The following is a 23583-nucleotide window of genomic DNA, read 5'->3' as shown; positions in this document are numbered from 1 at the left end:
GCTCAGCGGGAGCCTGTTTCTCCCTCTCTTTTTGCCCCTCCCCCTTCTCCTGCTCTCTCTTTCTCTCTCAAATAAAATAAAATCTTAAAAAAAAAAAAAAAGAAATACAGCCGTTGGACTTATATACAGGTGAAGCTCTTGGTTTTAGAATATATCTTTAAAAACATGGTATTTTTTCAGTATAACGAAATATCAAAAATTTTGGATCACTTTCTTTGTGTAATGAACTCTCAATAGATACAGAATCAACTTAAGTTAAGTCTAGGGTTCTTTTTACATGGCCAGATAATTTTAGCATTTTGTTTCCTATGTTCACATAGGTTTCACAGTAAACATTATGCTATGAAATTTGCCAAATGTTTTGTATTCATTCCGGTAAATTAGGCAGGAAAAAAAATATTTTTCCCCTGAAAGACCTCAAAAACTCCAGTGCCCATTCACAAGTGTGAAAGCAATATTTAAGGAAACATTCTGCCCTCTCACACATTTACTTTACAAGATAACAGTTTGCCTCGAGTGTCAGTTCCCTCTGGGGACTGACAATTTTGTCCTGATTTAAAACACAGTGAGTGTATAGCCAAAGGCATTCTCACCAGTACCCAGCCCTTTCCCCTTCTTCCTTAAAGCCTTTCAGTGTCCAAAGAGGAGTTACCTGCTCCTCCCTGGTTAACAGGAAATAGTGGTGTGGGACGTTTCTGCAATCCTGATCAGGACCGTTTTCTATTGGTTTGTTTTTGAAATTCACATGGTATATTTGATCAAAGTTGACTGAGATTATAAAAACCAATACTACTTTCATACACAGAAAATCAAGAGGCTTCATTTAGTTCGAATGGCACAGAAAATCTCTAATTCTACAGCACCTACTGTCTGTGACACCGTATTTGCCACTTCACTCTATCATGTCTTGTATTAATTTTACTGCTGTGTTCTCTGTAAATCTTTTCTCCTCTCTCAGATCACAAGCTTCTTAAACTCATGTTTCTTCTGTGGTCTTTGTGGGCTGTATCTTTGTGCCTAAGCACAGCAAATGTTAGTAGATGGATTAATGGAGTAAGAAAGACCACTTGCAAATCTTGGACCATTTGTTTACTACTGAGGAATCAGATCATGAGTAGAACCTTGACACTCCATTATTAGGTAGTGTTTTTATTTTGTTTCGGTGAATGAGACGCTGTAACAAATTTGAGCATTAAATTGACCCATAATAATCATATCAGGAAGGAAAAGCATAATTACATCCATCAAAAGAGGAGAGATGGTGAGAGTGACTTTTTACCATTCTCGCTTTAAAGGCAGTACAAGGGCACTACTTAAGACATAGGTGCACTGCAAACTAGAGTCGTATCATTTAACATAATTCTTAATTCCCTGAACGGTTTTCCAGGGCTTACCTGGCGGCAGGCACTGCTCCAGGGGCTGGGAGAAAACAGGGAGTAGACAAAACCCCTGCCTTCATGAGGCTTGCATTCCAGCTCGTTGTCTGTTATGGTGAAAGAGAGCATAACCACAGACCTACGTTCTCTACAGAAATAGAGTTGGGTGCTGACAGAGTGCTATGGAGAAGAACACAGCAAAGCAGGAGAGGAGGGGAGTGCTGGAAGGAGTCAGAATTTCAGATGCTGAGCTTGCTGAGCTTGAATAAAGACCAAAAACAGGGGAAGGAGGGAGCCATGGGTCTAACTGGGGAAAGGCAGTTCCTGGCCTGATTGGCCAGAATGTGCTGGAAGAACAGAAAGGAGGCCAGCATGGCAGGAGCAGGAGAGCCGAAGGCCTTACACTCAGAGCTCGACCGGGTGGAGGGGATGCCAATCATTAATCTTGTAGAGGATTAACTAGACTCTAGCTTTTTTTTTTTTTTTTTAAGATTTTATTTATTTATTTGACAGAGAGAGAGGGAGAATGAGCGAGCACAAGCAGGGGGAGCGGCAAAGGGAAAAGCTGGCTCCCTGCTGAGCAAGGAGCCCAACACGGGACTCGAGCCCAGGACCCTGGGATCATGACCTGAGCTGAAGGCAGATGCTTAACAGACTGAGCCACCCAGGCGTCCCTCACTGGACTCTAGTTTTAACTCCGTGTGAGATGGGAAGGCATTGGAGGGCTAGAAGCTGAGGCTTGATGCACTATGTCTAATGTCTAATGTTTTAACATGATCACTTGGTCTGTTATGTTGAAATAAACCTGAAGGACACTAAAAGGCTTCTTAGGAGACCATAGTGATAGACCAGTTGAGAAATGGTGGGTTTAAGCAGGCTAGAACAATGGTGGTGGCAAGAAGCAATCAGGTTTGGATATATTTAAAGGTAAGATTAAAATGGATTTGTTGACAGATTGGATATGGGACACGAAAGGAAGGAATTAAGAACTACTCAAAAAACTTTAATTTCAATAACTAGAAGGATGGAGATGCCATTAGCTGAGATGGGAAAGCTATGGGTGAAAAGGCTTGGGGTGGGGGATGAGACATCAGGAGCTTGGATTTAGAAAAGTTAAGTTTGAGGTAAATCATTAGGTTTTCAAGTGGAGATGTTGAGGAAGCAGTTACTACGGAATAACTGACATTCTTAAAACGGAATAAATGATCTTATGTGTGCTGGGGGGATGTGGCCGAGATGAGAAACTGATAGTAGCAATAGAGAGGGGAAGTTTGCTGGGGTGAATATTCTCCCTTAGGTGAGCAGGGATTGAGTGTCCCCAAGGGACATAGGGAGTTTCTTCGAAATAATAAGAAAGAGGTAGAGTTTGTAGCACAGATACAAGGGGTGGGTGAGTGTGATGGTGAAAGCGGGGTGTGGGGGTGTGGGGGGTGGTAGGGGAGGGGGGTTAGAATTCTCTACTGATTACTTTCATTTTCTCAAGTGGAAAAGGCATTGACCAGCTGAGAGAGACAATAGGTGAGGAGGTGTTGGAGGTTTGATGAAAAGTAGAGACGGAACAATGGACTAGGGACTGATGGCAGAGCTGCCTGCCAGCCGTAAGGGCCCCTTTAAGGTTCTGGTGGTGAATTTAAACAGAGCCCAGCCTGTCTCCAGCCACAATCAGCTGAGCAGGTGCAGGCTCGGATTAGGCAGGAGCTGGAGTTTTGCCAAGGAAGGAAGACAAAGTGAGAGAGGGTCCTGGGAGTGAAGGCCTAACCAAGGGAGCAATTATCATGATGGACAAGGAAAGCCGAGCAGCTACAGAGGATGAGTGATGACACGAGGGGACTGAGGACCTTGAAAAGGTGGCAGGATCAACAGATTGAAGTTCCCTAGACCCATGAAGTGGTGCTGGAGTCATGGTACCAGAGGAAGTGAGCTGGCGTGACAGGAGGAGGAGACCAGACAGGGAGAGCCTTAAAATGGAGATTGTGTCTTACAGCTTGAGTCCTCAAAATCCAATTTACAGAAAAGCCTTTGACTAATAGTAAAATTCATTAATTAATACGAGTTTTAAATAAAGGCTGAGAGTTCCCTGGGGCCGGGACTTCTATTTGTGACTATTTCCACAAACGGGACAGACAAACAAAAACGTTAGTGTATTTCTGGAAGTTAGTAGTAATAAAACCATATGCCTGGAAGCAACTTCAAGAGGTCCTAGCTCAGATCACTTCACTTTCTCCCAACAGGTCTGAACACCTTGGAGAGGAAATGCCACCACCAAGCTAATTCAATCCTCTATCTGCTCTAGAACTCTATCAGGTCGTAGTTTTTGTGAAACACTTGTATTGAATTTAAAGCCTGTGTATTTTAATTTTGTTTTTCTGTTAGGGGAGAGAAGAACAGGTCAAAATCACCAGCCTAGTAACCCTTAAACACTGGAAGGCAATTTCCAGAGAGAGGTTGGTGTATCTGAAGTGTCACCCAGCAGAAGGTTTTCACCGGGCAGGGAGGCAGAGAAAGATCTCTCATGGCAAAAGGTCCATGAGAATTCCTTATAGTTCACGGACATGAAAATGTCTCACTCCTCCATATTGGAAAAAAAAAAAAGGAGACCTGCATGACCTTCATGTGTATTATCAAGAATAGCATGAACTCTCATTCAGAAAAATTGTGAGCTCCACATCTAATAAAAGGTACGATGCCAATTTCCAAAACTCTATTTTTAATTAATATCTTTATAAAAATAATATGGCACATCCATGGTGTGCCAGAGGTGGGAGCGGTCTCTTTGCTGAGTCTTTGCATCGGCCTGAATTGTACTCGGGATCCTCTCGTTGCCCGCTCCAGAACCCAATCCTCCTTTCTGGTTTTGCAGGGATTTGTAGCAGCACAGCTTGTTAGGGGACTTGTTACAGAGTGAACCAGCTGACTCAGGTGCTCCTGAGGAGAAGTTTGTTCTGAGGAGAAACTCTATAAGGCCCTATTAGGGTTTGTTTGAGCCTTGGGCTTTTTGGCAGGTCAATGTGCTAAATCATTAAAAAATATGGAAAAGTCAGATAGGAGGTCCCTCCCTCCCTCCCTTCTTCAAGCCTGGAATCAAGCACCCCAGACGGACTAACCAGAAATGAAAGTGAAGGCGAAACAAGGCGTTGTTGGTGCTGCCCGGGCGGAGGTCGTAGTCCACTGCATGATTCTGGTTCTGATTACACGTCAGGAGATTTTAAACGGAAATACTTTTTCGTAAAGGGGCCTCAAGGTCCCAAATCCGAGAGCGCAGTGAGAACAAAGATTGATTATTTGAAACTTGCCTCATTTACGGCAGCAAGAGACACCTACGGGAAGAGCGTGAGAGACTTCCGCGCGAGAACCGTGAGCCGGAAGCAGCTGGGAAGCAAGAAGCGCGCGCTTTCAAGATGGCTCGCGTCACATGGCGGCGGGGGTGGGGGGGAGCAGGACAGGATTAGGCAACTCGGCGAGGAAGTAAGAAGAGCTAGAATAGACTGCGTTGCAGAACTCACTCAAACCAGCCCGAGGAAAAGTCGAGCCTGAGGAAGTAAACGCCGCCGAAGGTGAGGGACTGGAAAGAGGAGGTGGAATGATACCCGACCGACCGGGTATCGTCCGTCTTTCCCTGCCCTCCCCTCCTCGGCCCCACAGCCCCACAGCCCCACAGGTTTTTTGTTTTTCCCCCTCTGCTTCTCTCTGTCTTTTCCCCTCTCCTTCCTCCTCCGCCTTCTCCTTCTCCCCCCCTCCCCCCTCTCCAGTTGGGCTGCTCTGCTGCGCCACATGTGATCAACATGACTGCACCACAGCCCGTGTATGTTGAGATCACAGATGAGGGCGGCTGACTGATTTTCCCCTCTCATAATTCCGAACTCCTGGAGAGCGGTTCTGATAGGCCGCGGGTAGTCAGGGCCGTGCCGGAGAGGCAGGGTCGTATGGTACAAACCAGAAGGCCGCATTTCCCCCAAGACGTGGGTGGGCACCGGAAGTCCTCTGAGGAGGCTGTGGGCTGCGCCGACGCCCCAGCACCGATGAATGTAGAAGACTTTATTCACTAGCTTGTTTTAAAGCGGACTTTGGCAGTTGCAGAGTTTGCATAGTGGTTCACTTTTTTGTACAGCTGTGTTTCTGTTGACATGTGGAACGCTTTCTCTCCTGAGCCTTGAGTAGATTTGGGGCATATCCTATATCATCGTTAATTGCTAGCTCGGTCTGGCTCTTCTTTCCGGTGCATCACCGTTGCGCCGTATTCACAGGCCTTCTCGGTGATGCCGTATGAATGCGTAGAGCTCACCGCTAGTGGCGAACAAGGGTCTAGGTGCGTTCCAGACCCTTCTCTCTCTTCAGTGCAATGACTTGGAATCATGGGTGGTACTAAGGCGGAGTTCATTTTTCTTTAAACTCTGATCATTTTAACACCAATTTAGTAAATATTTATTTAAATGTATTTATTTCATTACATTTAAAAGTATTTGAGGAAATTGCGGCGTAAAAGATTTTCAGTAAGTTTGACTACAGGCCCATTTAGTAGCATGTTTCCATGGTAGGAACATGATAAGCAGAAGGGAAATTTGCATTTTTAGGGAAGATTTCTGAATTTCTTAAGTAACCTAGAAACTCTTCACTGAATGAGTGGCTGTGTATTTCTGCATCTGTTTGGATTAGTGTAGTAACAGAGGTGTGAAACCATGTAGTCTGTTGTGAGTCAAATATTGCTCTCTGGGGGCTGTAATACTTCACACATCCTTCGTTTTAAGAGTAAAATGGGGAGGGGAGTGTCTCTTTTCTTAAGAGGATATATGTTTTCACTTAATAGATTTTGGAAATAAGATTTAGGGCTCATTTTTCTTTTCCCAGTTTTTCATGCCTTTTGGTTCATGGATTTGTCTTGCTGAGGAGCTTTTAAAAACCAGTGGTCCGTGTTTTGAGATGCCATCCTTAACCAAGAAGTAAACTGTGAAATTCTCTGTAATTCTTTAATTTAAAATACGTGGGAAGCATTTAGCTTGTTTTCGGTGGTGGTGATGTGATTATATTTTTAAAATAGAATGCTAGATTCTATTTTCACTTAACTTTAAAACATCCTTTGTGGGTGAGTTGTTAGAAACATCTCAGTAAAGACCAGACTGGAAAGATAAAGGATAGCCTTTTATTTTACTAACCGAGTTTTAGGGGCATGTAGGTTACTTTAGGACTTATGTAGATTATTGTAGTATACCAAGATTAATATACCTATATAGGCATTATTAATATAATATTTCCTACTATTGGCCTGTTAGCAATAGTAAATAATATTTTATAAGGGAAAATGACTGTCTGTATAAAGGTGGGTTTGAGATAATATCAGAGTCTAGGATGGTACAAAGGATTTTCATCCCTGTTCTGTTAACACTTGATGTACAGACTTCAGCAAGATACCTAATATTATTTTGAGAGTCTTCTTGTTCTTTGTGTAAGAAAGAGAATGGCATCTGATGGTTATCCTTTTTAGGGCTGAAAATCATCAAACTGAGTCATTCATACTACACTTCAGTGGTTGATGTTAAAGACATACTGTCAGAGTAGAGATGTTGTGGAGGTAAGTGGGCTGGCCAGCTGGACAGGTTTTCCCAGGGAAATAGTAGTGTGGTGGGGTTTTCTTACCCAGGGAATTTTGCCCCTGGTTTGAAAGCAAAGCATCCTGCTTTTTGGCTATATCTTCAGCCTTCATTAGGCTCATCAAGTCTGGCTCATGTTAACTATATTAACAACAACAATAACAACAAACAGCTGATTTTATTGAAAGCAATAATATATTAATTTCCAGAGAATATGTCCTTCCAATATCCAGGTGTTTGTTTCTGCCACTCGAGGGTGGCAATTTCTGGAATTAAGTTACAGGGGAGGATGTATTAATAAATGAAATATTGCTTGGTGATTGTGGAATCAGAGCAAAGGAATTGGATTACTTTGAGTAATATTTTAATGACGCCATAGTGAATCCTGGTGAATTTTCTCTGCTCCTCCACAGGGTATACTTCTGTTGTGACTCATCTTTTAGGCTCAGTGTCTCTTTTTCTCCTTTCTGACTCAGAGTTGGATAAACACTGTACAATCTTGAATCTCGTGTTTCCGTGCATTTCGCATTCTATGCAGATTGCAGCCCTTCTGCTAACACATTCTTTTAGTAAATCATTGCTGTTTTTTTCCAGTCAATCATATTTTCCTGTAGCTAAGTGCCTAGTAAGATTGATTGACTTGGGGTTTCTAAATGTTTCTCAACAATCTACTTTTAGACCATATTTCAAGGTGGGTTTCTTTCACAGATGGCTGATCTCATGGTAATAATCGCTGTCATTTTTTTGAGACTATAATATACCACCAGGCTCATGTTATCTCTTGTGGGTCTGCAGACTATGTATTATAACACCTGTTTTTTTAATTTTTTTTTTATTATTTTTTTAAAGGTTTTTTTTAAGATTTTATTTTTTATTTATTTGACAGAGAGAGACACAGCGAGAGAAGGAACACAAGCAGGGGGAGTGAGAGTGGGAGAAGCAGGCTTCTCGCTGAGCAGAGAGCCTGACGCGGGGCTCAATCCCAGGACCCCGGGATCATGACCTGAGCCGAAGGCAGATGCTTAACGACTGAGCCACCCAGGTGCCCCAGTATTATAACACTTGTTTTAGAGGTCAGGAAACCAAAGCTAGAGGAGGTTAAATGACTTGCTGAAGGTTGCATAGCTTGATTTTGACTCTGTTGGTATTTGAAACCAGTTCTGTCTGACTCATAACTTATCCCTTCAAAAGTTGATTTTTCCTACTTATACTATCAGGGGATAACTCATATCTAAGTTTTGTAAGAGCCCTAATCTTAATCTTAAATGCCCTTAAATCCTGATTATAATAGAAGTCTTATATTTTGAAATAAAAATATGTAATGCAGAGTCTTCACATCAATATGACATAAGTTTTATATAGCTAATATTTATCTAGCACTTAATATGTACTCGATATTATTGGACATGCTTGACATGGGTAATTTTCTTTATTCCCAGGGACAGTTCTTTGAAGTTGATAGTACTATCATCAACAATGTGTAGAGGAGGAGATTGAGTCACAGAGAAGTTAAACAAGTCTTCGAATGACATAAACCATGACTTGAATCTAATCTGTCTGTGCAGGTTTGACCTCTTACCTATTCCTATACTACCTCTTTGGTTAATAGAAACTTTAGAACTTGAGGGTCCAAAGATCATAATGCCTGAATTGTTTTTACTGGAAGTTTCATTCAACAAAATCTGTATCTACTCTATGCCAGGCTCAGTGCCAAAATATAATACTAAATAAGTCCTTTCCTTTAAAAATTTTATTGACATGTAAGCGACATAACCATAACACAAAGTGATAAATAAGGAAGTATACGAGGCCATGACAATACAGATGAGGAAATTAATTCTGCCTGAGGGAGGGGGATGGGAGGGCACTGCAGGTAGGAAATGAGAAGTGATGAGTAAGGTGAGTCCTAAAGTCGAAGTAGGACTCAGCAGGGGAGAGGGACTGAGAAAGAGAAATATCATATTAGGCAGCAGCAAGAGGCCCGGGGGCAGGAAAACACAGGGCTTGTTATAGAAGAGTGAATGGAAGTAAGCTGCTGGAACAAGCCAGAAGAGGGTGCTGCTGGTGGATGATGGGAAAATAAGACTGGGAAGTCAGAATAGGAGCAGATTTTGAAGAGCCTTTTAGGCATGGAGTTTGGACACTGTAGGCAGGTTTTTAAGCATCTTGGTGACATAATTAGATGAGATGTGTGTGGAAAATGGGAGTTGGAGGGGAAGAAATACTGTGGTATTTCTTCCTGAAATACCTGACTGAAAGTGGAACTGACTTCTAGTTTATTAGAGCAGCTTTACAATAATTCAGGGAAGAATGAAGAATGAGTGTCTAGTCTAGAAAAGCAATGATGGACATGGAGATCACTAACGTAGAATCTACAGGAACAGGTGGTTGGTTAGATGGAGCCAGGGAGCCAGGGATGATGTTGGGATTTCCAATTTGGGCAATGGAATGAAGGGTGATATTCTTAACCAATATTGACTATGTACAAGGAGCAATGGTAATGGTTTTTGTTGTCATTGTTTTTTTTTGTTTTTTGAAATAATAGTTTTCATTTTCAAGTGTCTTGAAAATTCTGAAGTTGTTAGTGTGAGTTTTAGCTTATGTGGTCTTAGTTTTGGGCTTTTTTTCCCCCCCCTCTGACATAATATTTTATTTTTGCTCACAATACTTCTAGAAGATGATAGATACTATGGTGTTTGCACTGCACAACTCTGACATGTCTCATAACAACCTCCCAACCACTTGAAGATAATTAATCCTTTTTTTAGACTTATCATGTTCGTGTCCAGAGAGTTTTCTTTTCAGTCTTGCATAAGAATTTGCCTCCAGAAACTTATTTTTCACATGGTCACTAGGTTGTTTTTGTTTTTTTTTTTAAGATTTTATTTATTTATTTGAGAGAGAGAATGAGAGAGAGCACATGAGAGGGGGGAGGGTCAGAGGGAGAAGCAGACTCCCTGCCGAGCAGGGAGCCCGATGCGGGACTCGATCCTGGGACTCCAGGATCATGACCTGAGCCGAAGGCAGTCGCTTAACCAACTGAGCCACCCAGGTGCCCCACATGGTCACTAGATTTAATCCTAGTTCTTCAAACCAGGATCAGCCTATAACAAAGACTGGACTTTGGAAACCTAGAGGGAAAATTCTAGCAATGAGAAAAATGCATTTCCTTTATTCTTCTCTATTCTGATTTTTGAACTGTTTCTAGATACACTAATCTAAATTTTTTTTTTTCAAAGTTGTACCAGACTGTATTGTTTCACTAAATGCTGTCCAACAAAGCAGCATTTAGTGAGTAAGACATCCTGTTCAGGGCTTTCAAGCGATCCCAGGCACAGGATTTGAGATAGACTATTGGGATAGACTATGTTTGGATGATCATTGCTTACATATTAAAAAGGGTCCTTTCATATTCCATGAATGGAAGAAAGCCCAACACAGGCTTTTGACTTGTGTTGGGAGGCTGCTAACATATGCCATGAAAGTGGGTGGCCTGGCGAGATCAGAGACAAGTGAGGGCAAGGCAGCAAGGCCAGTCTGCTTTCCTCTCCCCAGGAACTTGGGGACCCTCGCTTTGATGGCCCACCATAACCAGGAGTATGCCCACATCATCACCAACACTTGTTGTTATTTGACTTTTTGATTATAGTCATTCTGGTGGGTACGAAGTGGTATTTCATTGTGTTTTTAATTTACATTTTTCTGATGACTAATGATATCAAGCATTGTTTCATGTACTTGTTGGCTATTGGCATATCTTCTTTGAAGAAACGTCCTTGCCCATTTTTTAAGTTGGGTTATTTGTCTTTTTATTATTGAGTTGTGAAGATTTTATATAAGATACCAGTTCTTTGTCAGATATATGATTTGCAAATATATTCTCCCATTCGTGAATTATCTTTCACTTTCTTAATGATGTCATTTGAAGCACAATAGTTTTTAATTTTGATGAATTCCAATTTGTCCCTTTTTTTTGGTGGATCATGCATTGGATGTCATATCTAAGAATCAGTTGCCAAATCCAAGGTCTTTAAGATTTACTCCTAGGTATTCTTCTCAGAGATTTATAGTTTTAGCTCTTACATTTAGGTCCTTCATCCATTTTTGAGTTAATTTTTGTACAAAGTGCACATTCTTTTGCATGTGCCTATCCAGTTATTCCAGCACCATTTTTGAAAAAACTATTCTTTCCCCATTGAATGCTCTTAGCACCCTTGTAGAAGATCAGTTGCCATAGACACAACTCCAGAATTTCCATTTGATTCTTTTGTGTAATTTCTGTCTCTTTATTAATATTTTCTATTTGATGTGACATTATCATTGTATTTTCCTTTAATTATTTAATCATGGTTTCCTTTACCTTATTGAACTTATTTATAATGACTACTTTGAAATCTTTATCTGTTAAATCCAATATCTGATCACTCTGATGAGTAGTTTCTGTTGCCTGCTTCTGGCTGCCCTCCCACCTTAATGTATTGGTCATACTTTCCTGATTCTTTGAATGTCTAATAATTTTTTTGTTGGAAACTAGAGATTTTAGGTAATATAGCAACTCTGGGTACTGGTTTCCCCTCACCTAAGGGCTTGTTACTGACTTTTTAAATTTGTAGTGACTGGCTAAATTATTATAGTGAAGTCTATTTCCATCCACTTTGTGAAGTTTTGAGGTTTCTCCTCAGGGGTGCAACCTTGGGTATGCCCATAGTCACCTTTGGATGATGGTGGTTTTGGCAAGTTTCTTTTTGACTTTTTTCCTGACCACACCAGCTGTTAAACTCCACTGTGGGCTGCTCCTCCATTGTTTTCAACAATGCCCACAGGCATAGATTGTTACACAGATGGATCCAATCAAATACAGGCTCCTTTTACAGAATAATCCTTGTGGTTAGGGTTTGAGATTTGTTTTGACTTCAGGAGGGCTCTTCCCAGCTGTCTTATTCCTCAGATATCTTCAGAAAACTAGAAAGCCTACAGTGTAGCCTATATCTTCAGTGAATCTACCAGTCTCTTCCCAATTATGGAAAGAGATATGGAGTTCTCTGTTTTACAACTTGCTTCTCCTCCCCTGCCCTCCCACATCCCTGCCAAATCTCTGAGCCATGACTCTGAAGCTGGGAATTGGGACAATGGCATTCTTTTCTCTCTCTCTCTCTTTTTTTAAAGATTTTATTTATTTGAGAGAGAGAATGAGAGCAAGAGAGAGAGCATGAGGGTGGGGAGGGTCAGAGGGAGAAGCAGACTCCCTGCTGAGCAGGGAGCCCGATAATGGGACTCGATCACTGGGACTCCAGGATCATGACCTGAGCCGAAGGCAGTCGCTTAACCAATTGAGCCACCCAGCGCCTGGCATTCTTTTCTCTTAATTACGTCTTCACTTTAGGAACTGCATGCTCTGAGGATGGGAGATCAGTAGGTTCTGATTTTCTTGCTTGCCTCTCCAAGTGTAGAAACTCCATTTTATAAGCCTGGGCAAGAGCAGTTGGTGCTCCAGAATTCTTAGCGGTGCCATTCCCAAGACAGAGCTTCTATCTTATGAGTGGGGTATGGGTGGAAGCAGGGAGCCTCTACCTTTTGGCTGCACTTGTGAGGAAATTAGACTCAGCAACTGGTAGTTGGGGGCAGGATGAGAAATGTTGATATCCTGCTTCTCCCCTGCCCCATCCCCTTCCTAAGAAGGTAGGCCTTTGACTAGGAACTGAGGGGAGAGGGAGCTCTGATTCCTGGTTGCATCAATCTGGAGTGAAGTTTCAGTCAGTGAGCTGGGAGTAGGGAAGAAAAGAGTAGGTCTTCATCAAATACCACTAACTTCTCATTTTTCTTACTGAGTTTTTGTAGATTCTCTTGAATAAATGTTTCTTCATTTGTTATATGACTTTAAGACTATTTCCAGAAAATTTAAATTTTTTTTTTTAAGAATTTTTTTTTTAAATTCATTTGAGACAGAGATACAGAGCGAGAGAGAGAGAGAGAGAGAGAGAGCAGGAGCAGTGGGGAGAGGCAGAGGAAGAGGGAGAAGCAGACTCCCTGCTGAGCAGGGAGCCCAATGTGGGGCTCGATCCCAGGACCTGGAGATCATGACCTGAGCTGAAGGCAGACGCTTAACCATCTGAGCCACACAGGTGCCCCTCTTTGTTTTCTTTTAAAAATAATTTTCACCAGTTTTACTAGGGAGTGGGTCCTTGGATGTCCTGACATGGTCGTGCTGAAAGTGGAACTGACTTCTAGACTGTTGTTTCTTACATATTGTCATTATTCTAGAATAAGTGACAACACAGTTCCTTTGGGTTATTCAGAAATAATACTGTATCTTCATGTGTTAGTCTATCTCTTCAATAATAGTGTTTTTTAAAAAATACCATTTCTCTTTCATTTATACGTTTATAAGCTCCCATCTATATTAAAAAGAAACTGCTTCACTATAACAACACTGTTGCTCCTATGTTCCTTCTGAATCCCAAACCATCCCTTCCATCTTTATACTGACTACCTTTCCTTACATGAGCAGCAGTCACTCATGGGATCAGTTAGCCTTCTTGTGACACTGAATAAGCAGAGAGAGTACATTCAATCGTGGAATCGAGCTTCTCTTTTCCCTTTTCTGTGAGGACCTCGAGTATTTCTGCCTGCTTCATAGTCCAGAGGAAGGATTTGGAAGGAAATCATTCCTGCATAGAGGACTCTCCAGATTCTTCTTAATACACTATCATTTCCTCACTTAAAAGTTTTCTAGTTTCCACTGTTGTCTTTGCCTTTCCTCCCAGATGTGGGCATTCGTGGGCATGTGATCTGTATAGACACACTGCACCTCACACTGCACCTTACTATTGGTTTGATGCTCTGCTGTTACTGTTTTGAAATTCTTAATAATTTTTGGGCAGAGGATCTGCATTTTCACTTTCACCCCACAAATTATATAGTTGGTCTTGCTGAATGGGAAGTCACTGTGTCCTACAGCATATCCCTAGTGACCAAATGGCAAACACAGAAGGTTTCAGTCAATCTGGGCTCCCTTGGAAGTCACAGTAGCCCCAGAAACATCTGTGTTCTTTGGAAATATTCTTGGCCAGTTTAGACACTAGCACATTGAGTACCACATCTCCTAAGACCTTAGCCTGCCCATATTCCTTATAAGTTCTTTTAAGACTAATTTAACAAGTATTTGTTGAGTACCTATTATATTCTCAGTTCTACTTTGGCTCTAAGAGATATAAGAGACTAAAATCTCATTGAAAGGGATTTAAGTGATAAAATTATAACTGTGTTTTATTCCAAGAAAGGTTAGAATATCCAAGAAATATTTGTGTTGCATAAGATATTAATAGAGAGGCACTAAAGAAAAGTTATTACTAATAAGTTTGAAAATCACTGGGTCAACAAGTTCTGCACTCTATGAGTTCATAGAGACTTTTACATAATTATGTGTATCTTGAACCTCTTCATTTTTCTTTAAAGAAACATCTTTTAAAAAAGTGCCAATTATTGCTCGCTACTTTGTGCCAGGTATTGACCTTGTTGCTCCTACCAAAGAAGGAATTAAAGTGGAGAGGATTTAATGGGGTTTCCCAAGTATAAGAACTTATGAATCAAACTCAGTTCTGATACCTTCACATTTCTAATTCACAAACAAATGAATGAGTGAATAAATCTGGATAGATCTTTTCGAATTGTTTTTTAGGATACAGAATTGGATGTAGTATTAATATATGAGATTAAGAAAGAAATACTGTCTTAAAACATCACAGTTCTCAGAAAATTCAAGAGTTTGACCAAGCAGCTATTATTTATTATGTCTAAGTTCACAGAATAATGTAAATATCTCAAGGAAAACAAAATTTTGCTTTGGTTACTCCTTTTTCAGATTTCTTTTGGTTACTTAACTGTGAGGATGTATTCTTTAAATATCAGATGTTCTTATTTGATATTTAGTGCACTCTGTGGCAGCTTTGTGGGAACTAGCTTTTTGAAAAAGTTTCTTTATCTGAAAATAACTTAAAGACGCTCACCCTGGACATTACTTCAGTGTTCGTAGATTCCTAATTGGATATGACCTCAGAGAGGCTCTTGTTTAAATTGTTATTTTGTAGTGAACAACTGGAGACCAAAGAGAGAGAAGGACCTGCCTATGACCTCTGGAAATTTATAATAAAGCTAGGATTGGATCCTGGGACAGTTCTCTTTCTTCTAGTCCTATGTGATAAGAAACATCAACTATCTGTTAAGTAAACAGTAGACATATTCACCGTTCATATTAAAGAAACACCTTTCACATCTTTCAGTATACTAGCGTTCTGTGGAACACAGTTTGGTCAATGATGAATTGGAGACTAATGTTAAATCCTCATTTGTTTAAAATCCAAAACATGTGGAATAGGTAACACATGATAATTTATAAGATGGTAGAGCCCATGTGGTGTGAAGTTGTCATAATAAACATCTTATAATTGGAAAGGCCCTTGGTGCCAAGATTTAGACAGTTGAGACCTCAGTGACAGGTAGGGGGAGAAAAAGGGAGAAGCCAGAGCAGAAGGAATTAAGGCCAAGAGAAACGACTGAGGTAGGTAACTGTTATAGAAATACAACTTCCTGGCAGAGTTGATACTTGAAGCAAGAGAATGGCAACAACATGGTTTCTAATGTTATATATAGGAAGATAATCCAAGACAATACCTGGGGCTGGACTCAGGGCATTCCTGTCTTCTTTTACACACATACACACCACACACACACATTATATAATCTCTACCCTTCTTCATTCCTATCCTTCTGTCCTCATTCCCACCCACATTCAGGGTAAGCAGTGTTAACTATCTGATGTGTATCTTTCCATATTTTGGCTATTACAAATAGTGCTTCAATAAATTCTCATATGTAGTCTTTTTCTTTAAAAAGTGCTTGATTGCAAAATAGTTGATGTTTATTAGAGGATGGAATATAAAGAAAAGGATAATGAAGAAAATAACAGAAGGAAAAAGAAAGCAACCATACTCTACCTTTGAGAAATAGGCACTTTCCACATTTTGGTGACTATCTGTTTTTTTTTTTTCCTATGCAACTACATATGCTTCCTTGAATGCATGTGAATGCACACATTTCTTTACAATATTGGCATTGCCACCATAAGGCTGCTTTGTGACTTTTTTTCTCTAAGTTGTGTACTTTGTATTTTACCATATTGCTAAATATTCCTCTTTATCTAAAAAATGCATTTTTCCTCTGAATGTAAAAAATGACACATACTCATTATATGTGCATATATGTGTGACTGTGTGTATGGAAAGTATGCATACATATATGTATTGGTTGTAGATTAGATTTCATTTTTAAAATATATAATTATATATGCATATAGATAATATCAGACATGAGATCATATGATACATACTGGTCAACAAATTGCATTTTTTACCAGAGAATATATCTTGAAAGAGCCAATTTATAGAGAGCTATTTTTACATGGATTGCATGGTAGCCCATTATTCATTAATCAAACTTATCAATAGGTTATCAGTTAGCAATTAACCATCAGTGGATGGACATTTTAATTATAAGAATCTGAAAGGACTGAATATAATTAATAAACATCTCATTTTTAACAAATCATGATGAAAAATTCCACCTTTAGTCAAATGCTGCTGCAGATTATAATTAAGACTCAAACTAAAAAAAAAAAAAAAAAAGACTCAAACTAAACTTTCCCTAGATGAGTCGTGTTTGACCCCTAGCAATTGCAAAGTGCAGCTGGCTGAAGCAAAGAGAGAGGCCAGTTTCACTGGCAGCAGTAAAAAAAAAAAAAGGCATCAAAGTAACAGGCAACCTGGTGTGGGCACTATGCATCCTGTTGACAGTCAATAAATGTGTTCTGACTATTGACTGTTAGAATTATTTCAAGCATATATGAAGAGGTGAAGGTCAAGAAAAAGCAGTCTTGGGATCTATCCTTTTAGAAGGGGCCATTTCTGATAACAGAAACTTGAACCCAGAGAGAAAAGTTCCTCAACAAAAAGAATGAGGGCTTTCTAACCATGAGCCATCTCTGACCAGGTGATGCCTGGAATCAGCGCCAGGAATAGCTAAGCTGTCAAGGAAGACTTACTGGAGTTGGTTATTTATAAATCACGTATTTGTTCAATGATTTCTTCAGATCATTCAACCATTATAGCATGGCATCAGAGTATTTCACCTAGAATCAGAGTCCTCTCTGTTTTCTTTAGAAAAAGTTGAAGCTCCTTTTCTCCTTTCATTTGGTGTGGAAATCCTAGGGGGTCACCTTCAGTGTTATAGGTGATAAATTATAGCAAAAACATTATTTAAAATATGTTGCTTTAGCGTAACGTGCTGTGCCTTTCCTTATGTAAACAAAATGCTTTTATAACATGAGTAATGTATATTTTGTTGGCTTACAAATGAAGGTCCTTATAAGCATGTAACTAAATATGCATTATATTTATTTATTGAAGATGAATAGAAAATGTTATTTACATAAACAAAATCATAAAAGACGCATATTTGAAGCATCCCTATCCAGGTTTAAGATAGGAATAGTGAAGGTGGCTTCTAAACTAGTGACACTTTCAGGAAAATAGATTGTATGCCAGTGTATGCTAGTCAAAGCTCTTGGGTAAATGGTTTTCTTAATTATGATGGCTGTGAAAGAGAAAAACTAGTGAAAACATCGACTCTCCCCTGGTTTCAAAAAAAATTAACTTTTTTCCCCCCAGTAAAAGTAGAGACACTTTAGATTTTAGGACCCTCTTGGCTCCTAAAACCTAAGTGCTGCTTGAAAAATGGCCCTTTCAGCTTTTAGCCAGCAGCCACAGCTTAAATCCACAAGAGAGGCGCCTTACAACTCTGCTTTCAATGGCAGTCTGCCATTTCGGAAAATTGTAGCTTTTGAAAGAAGAGAAAAAAACCTAGTAAGCCATTTAATTCATCCCCTTGGAACTAATGTTAGTTAAGAAAAAAATAAGTAGGGTGAGCAAGAAAGATGCCTAATTCCTATTTTAAAACTCTTTCAACGTTTGGTAGAAGTAGAGGCGAAGTCACAGCATCTGCAGTAGCCATTCAAATAGAATAATTGTAAAGAACTCAGCTCCTCTCAGAGTGAAGAAGTATGGATACTTGTATCTGGACACACTGAGAATCAGCAAACAACTAAGGAATGGGTAACCTCGAAATGGTATGACTCATAAATGTGAGGAAAAAATATTTAACACTAAATCCCAAATTTCTTTTCTGTTGTATTTGCTGCATGTATATCTGGTCCTCTGTATGGATATGTACACACACACACACACACACACACACACACACACTTATAGTTATCCATATCAAGAATGGCTCCTAAAAATGAGAGCATACTTATGACCTGATCAGTGTTCATAAAGGAAAAGAATAAGTTCATTTAAGATTCCATTCCAAGTCCAACTCTGTGATTGCCAACATGACATAATAAAATGTGATTGGAGACCCTATGGATGAAAGATATTCGAAATTCTAATACCCTTAAAAAAATACATAGTAATTTTTGTAAGTGTATGCATTTCATAGAATGTCAACATTCAACACATGTTTATTGAGCACCTACACTGAGTGAGATCATGTGCTTAGGCACTGGTGACACAAGATAAGCTACAAAGCTTCTCTAGTTTTTAAGACTTTAAATTATAGCAGTAAGCACACCAACAGATCTTGGCTTCCAAATTCTATTTTACCCTCTTAAAGGAAATAGGCTCCATTGGGATTCCATACTGATTCCATGCCTGGGGCAAGGAAAAATACAACGTAAGCCTGGAACGTTCTGTTGTTTCAGAAAGTAAGAGAGTACACAAAGAAAGATGGGTGTTTGTCAAAAGGACACAGGAGCTGCACAGAGTGGATCCAGCAAGCCAAACATAGGACAATCTGAACATCCATAAAGAAAAAAAAAAAAGGTCATGTATGATAACCATAAATAAACAAGAATGTGTAAATGCATAAGGATATTTTTAAGAGAGAGGGAATGGGAGTTCTGTATAGAATAATACTGGTTCATAAATGTAAAATGAATAATAGAATTAACAAAAATCACTACTCCACAACCACCTATATAACCAACTCAGGCAAGGATTATCAATGGGTATGAAACTCATTAGGTAAACATTTGTGATAGAACAAGATAGTCACAGTCTTAAGTTATTACCCACAGATTATGTATTAAATACAAGTAGGAAAAAAGGTACCTTTATAATGGATAAATCTGGCAGATACCATGTTAAAGAAGAGATCAAACGTATGGTCACCAGTGATGGGATAAATACACATTATGTGTCTCCTGATGTGATGACATGGAAAGGACATACCATCACCCATGTAGTACTCTTTAAAGAATGTGCAACCTGAATATAATCATGAAGTAAGAATCAGAAAAATCCAGATCATGAAACTTTCGACATCTGCAAGACAATTAGCTGGATTCTTCAAAAATATCAATGTCATGAAAGACAATACAAGACAGGGGAATTATCCTAGGTTAAAGTCTTTTTTTTTTTTTTTAAGATTTTATTTGTGCACACACACACGAGTGTGCATGGGCAGGCACATGTGTGCATGTGTTGGGGGGAGGGGCAGAGGGAGAGGAAGAGAATCTCAAGCAGACTCCGAGCTGAGCATGGATCTGGATGCAGGGCTCCATCTCTCAACCCTGAGATAATGACCTGAGCAGAAACCAAGAGTCAGTTGCTTAACCGACTGAGCCACCCAGGCGCCCCTAAAGAAGTCTTTGAAAAGAGACAGGGCAGCCAAAAGTTAGGTGTATTCCTTGATTGGATTCTGGACACCACGTACACACACCTGTACACACACATGGCACAGCTATAAAGAACATTTTGATGACAATTGAGGAAATTCGAAGTGGACTTATATTTTAAAATGTTATTGTGTAATATTACATTTATTTAGTATGATAATATTATGGTTGTGAAGGAGAATATCCTTGCTATTAGGAGATACATGCTGAGTAATTTAGGGTGGCTTATCATGTTTGTAACTTATTTTCATTGATTGATTGATTTTAGAGTGAGTGAGCAAGTGCAGGGAGGGGGCAGAGGGAGAGAGTAATGTGAGCAGGCTCCACACAGAGCCTGACATGGGGCTCGATGTAACTTATTTTCAAATAGTTGAGGAAAAATTGAAATATATATGATACGTATATATAATATATGATAAGTGTATATATAATATATGTATCTATACATATATAATGCACACAGATATTTGAGAGAGAAAGTGGAAATACCAATATGCTGAAATTTGGTAACTCTAGGTGAACAATATATGAGTGTTCATTATACCATCTCAATATCCTTGTAGGTTTGAAATTTTCAAAATTAAACATTGGAGAAATAAGAGTTAAAGTCTAATGGGAACTTAGTTAAAACAAAGTTATTCCTTTACTTGAAAATGAACATATAAACAGGCCTGGATTTGGATCATAATGTGAGTGAGATTGGTTCTCACTCCCACCCCCTCCTGTTCATTTTAGAGTTCTGGTGTTTATATATAAGTATGTTCAGCAAAATTAGGACCCCTTAACTAAAAGGAATTGCAGAGATACTGTCCTAATTTCTCAACTAAAGAAAAATTTTGAAAAAACATGTTATGACTGTATTTTTCTTGGCTCTCATTAATTTACTTGTACACTCAACCAGTGACATTTGGGATCAAAGCCCAGTGCTGGGCACCAGGGACACACAGATGGCCAAGACAGGGATCTGACCATCTGGGAGCCCAACTCTCTAGTGAGAGTTACTTTAAATCACATGTAAACACACCTTAGTGTTTGACTAGGTGGATGGATTGTATGGAATTTTTTTAAAGAAATCTACTTCCATAAATTTTATAACAATAGGTATTTAGTATCTGAAGAATCAGACTGCGAATGTCTATAACAGAAGGTTGTAGAACCTTGGCATTCTTTTGAAAGTGGCAGCCTTTGTTGTTTGTTGAGATGAAAATGTGGTTTAGGATTGATTATGTAGAGATGTTTATCTCACTCTGTAGAAATGTTTATCAAAAGTCTCTTAGCTCTCTCATCAGGAATTGTCATTTGAAAACCATGAGTAACTTTTTGGAGAAAGAATTCATTCACTGAGAGATGAAAGCCAAGTTTATCTCAAATTTTTAGCATAGTACTCTGCATGGACATTCTCCCTTAAGAGGAACAGGGAGATTTCTTTTTTTTTAAATCATTTTATTTATTTTTCTCATCATGATAAGTGTGCTCTTTAATCCCCCTCCCCGACTTCCCTCACCTCCCCCAACTACCCTCTAATAACCACCAGATTGTTCTCTATAGTTAAGAGTCTGTTTCTTGGTTTGTCTCTCTTTTTTTCCCCCTTGCTCATTTGTTTTGTTTCTTAGATTCCACATGAGTGAGATCATATGGTATGTCTTTCTCTGACTATTTCACTTTCCATTATACTCTCCAGTTCCATCTGTGTTGTTGCAAATGATAAGATTTCATTCTTTTTTATGGATGAGTAGTATTCCAGTATGTGTGTATGTGTGTGTGTATGTGTGTGTGTGTGTACACCTCTTCTTTATCCATTTATCTATCAATGGACACTTGGGCTGCTTCCGTAGTTAGGCTATTGTAAATAATGCTGCAATAAATGCACATATCCCTCTAAATAGTGTTTTTGTATTTTTTGGGGGTGTGTGTAAATACCCAGTAGTGTGATTACTGGGTTGTAGAGTAGTTCTATTTTTAATTTTTTGAGGAATCTTCATACTGTTTTCCGTTATGGTTGCACCAGTTTACATTCCCACCAACAGCGCAAGAGGGTTCCTTTTTCTCTACATCCTCACCAACACTTGTTGTTTCTTGTGTTTTTGATTTTAGCAATTGCAACAGATGCGAGGTGATACTTCATTGTAGTTTTGATTTGCATTTCCCTGATGATGAGTGATATTGAGCATCTTTTCATGTGTCTGTTGGCAAAGACAGGGATATTTCTAAACTAAGAGAATGGAATACAGATATTGATAAGTCTATGGTTGTAACATCTGTCACATGTTGATCAGATGGTTTGTGTAAAAGATCTAGCTTTCTAAGTTGATGTCTAATTCATTAATTCAGTAAAATTTATTGAGCACCTATGAAATGTCAGTGCTGTGCTAGACACTTGGAATGCAAAAATAAATAAGAGTAATTCCCCACCTTGGAAGAAATTACAGACTGATGAGATGAGAGGAAAGAGGACACAGATATGTAAACAAAGTAAGTGTAAAGTTATTATTCATTCTCTAATAGAAATACATTAAGGACATTACCTTAAAGTAAATTATAAAATCAAAATTTCAGGCAAATGAGGGAGAGGAGAGAGTATTATCAGAGGAAGGATCAGTGTGAGAAGAGACATGTTTGGGGACTGTCTGTGGTATATAGCTGGAATCTGGGACATAGGGAGCTGTATAGATGAAGCTGGAGGTGTAGATAGAAGTTCAACCATGGAGAACCTTAGAGAACATACTGTGTCTGGACATTAGATGGTGGGAGTGTCTGAAAATTCTTATACTTTAAGTATAGAAACAAAACTATCAGAGTTGAGGGACACCTGGGTGGCTCAGTCAGTTAAGCGTCTGCCTTCAGCTCAGGTCATGATACCAGGGTCCTGGGATCGAGCCCCGCATCGGGCTCCCTGCTCGGCGGGAAGCCTGCTTCTCCCTCTCCCACTCCCCCTGCTTGTGTTCCCTCTCTCGCTGTGTCTCTCTCTGTCAAATAAATAAATAAAATCTTAAAAAAAAAAAAAGGACGTAGAATCCAGAAGACTCAGCAATAGATGGACTGTCAGGGATGAGGAGTTGAGAATGACTCCCACGTTTGTGGCTTGGGTGTCTGAGAGTCACTGAGCGTGGTATTCAGTGAAAGTGGGGTACCGGATGAAAACAGGTTTAAGTCAACATACTGTTTTGCCATGTGAAATTTTAGGGACCACTGGGTCAGCCAACAGATAGTTGGATACGCAAGTCTTAAAGACTAGAGAGTAGCTTTACCAGTCCATAGAGATATGGATTGATGGGTCATCAAAATATGACTGTTGAGAGTTGAAAGGATAAGAGTAGAGAAGATACCTAAGGAGAGTACACAGAGCTAGAGATGAAGTAAAAAAACCTGACTTTAAAGAGTGAGTGAAGGGCAAAGAGACATCGGAGAAGACCCATCAGAGTCTTGAACTGGTAGGACTGTTTTAAGATCCCGAGTGTAGTCCCAAGTCACATGACCAACAGAGGCTCTCTACTGGAGCAGCATCTTATAGGTACATGGTATATTTCCACTGAGACAATTGATGGACAGAGCACTGGAATGAGCAAGCCTGGGATTGAATTCCAATTCTTCCATTTGTTGTGTGATATTGGGCATGCCATTCAACTTCTGAGCCTTGGTTTTTCATTCATAAAATGGGGAGTGAGGTAGTGTATAATGCTTGTTATTCCTATTTCATGGTGTTGTTGACAGTCAGCTAACACATTTTTTTTTTTTAAAGACTTTATTTATTTGACAGAGAGAGACATAGTGAGATCAGGAACACAAGCAGGGGGAGTAGGAGAGGGAGAAGCAGGCCTCCCGCGGAGCAGGGAGC

This window comes from Mirounga leonina, unplaced genomic scaffold, assembly GCF_011800145.1.
Source record: "Mirounga leonina isolate KUSES-001 unplaced genomic scaffold, KU_Mleo_1.0 Mir_154, whole genome shotgun sequence".
NCBI lineage: Eukaryota > Metazoa > Chordata > Mammalia > Carnivora > Phocidae > Mirounga > Mirounga leonina.
Note: the sequence above shows the minus strand (reverse complement) of the source record.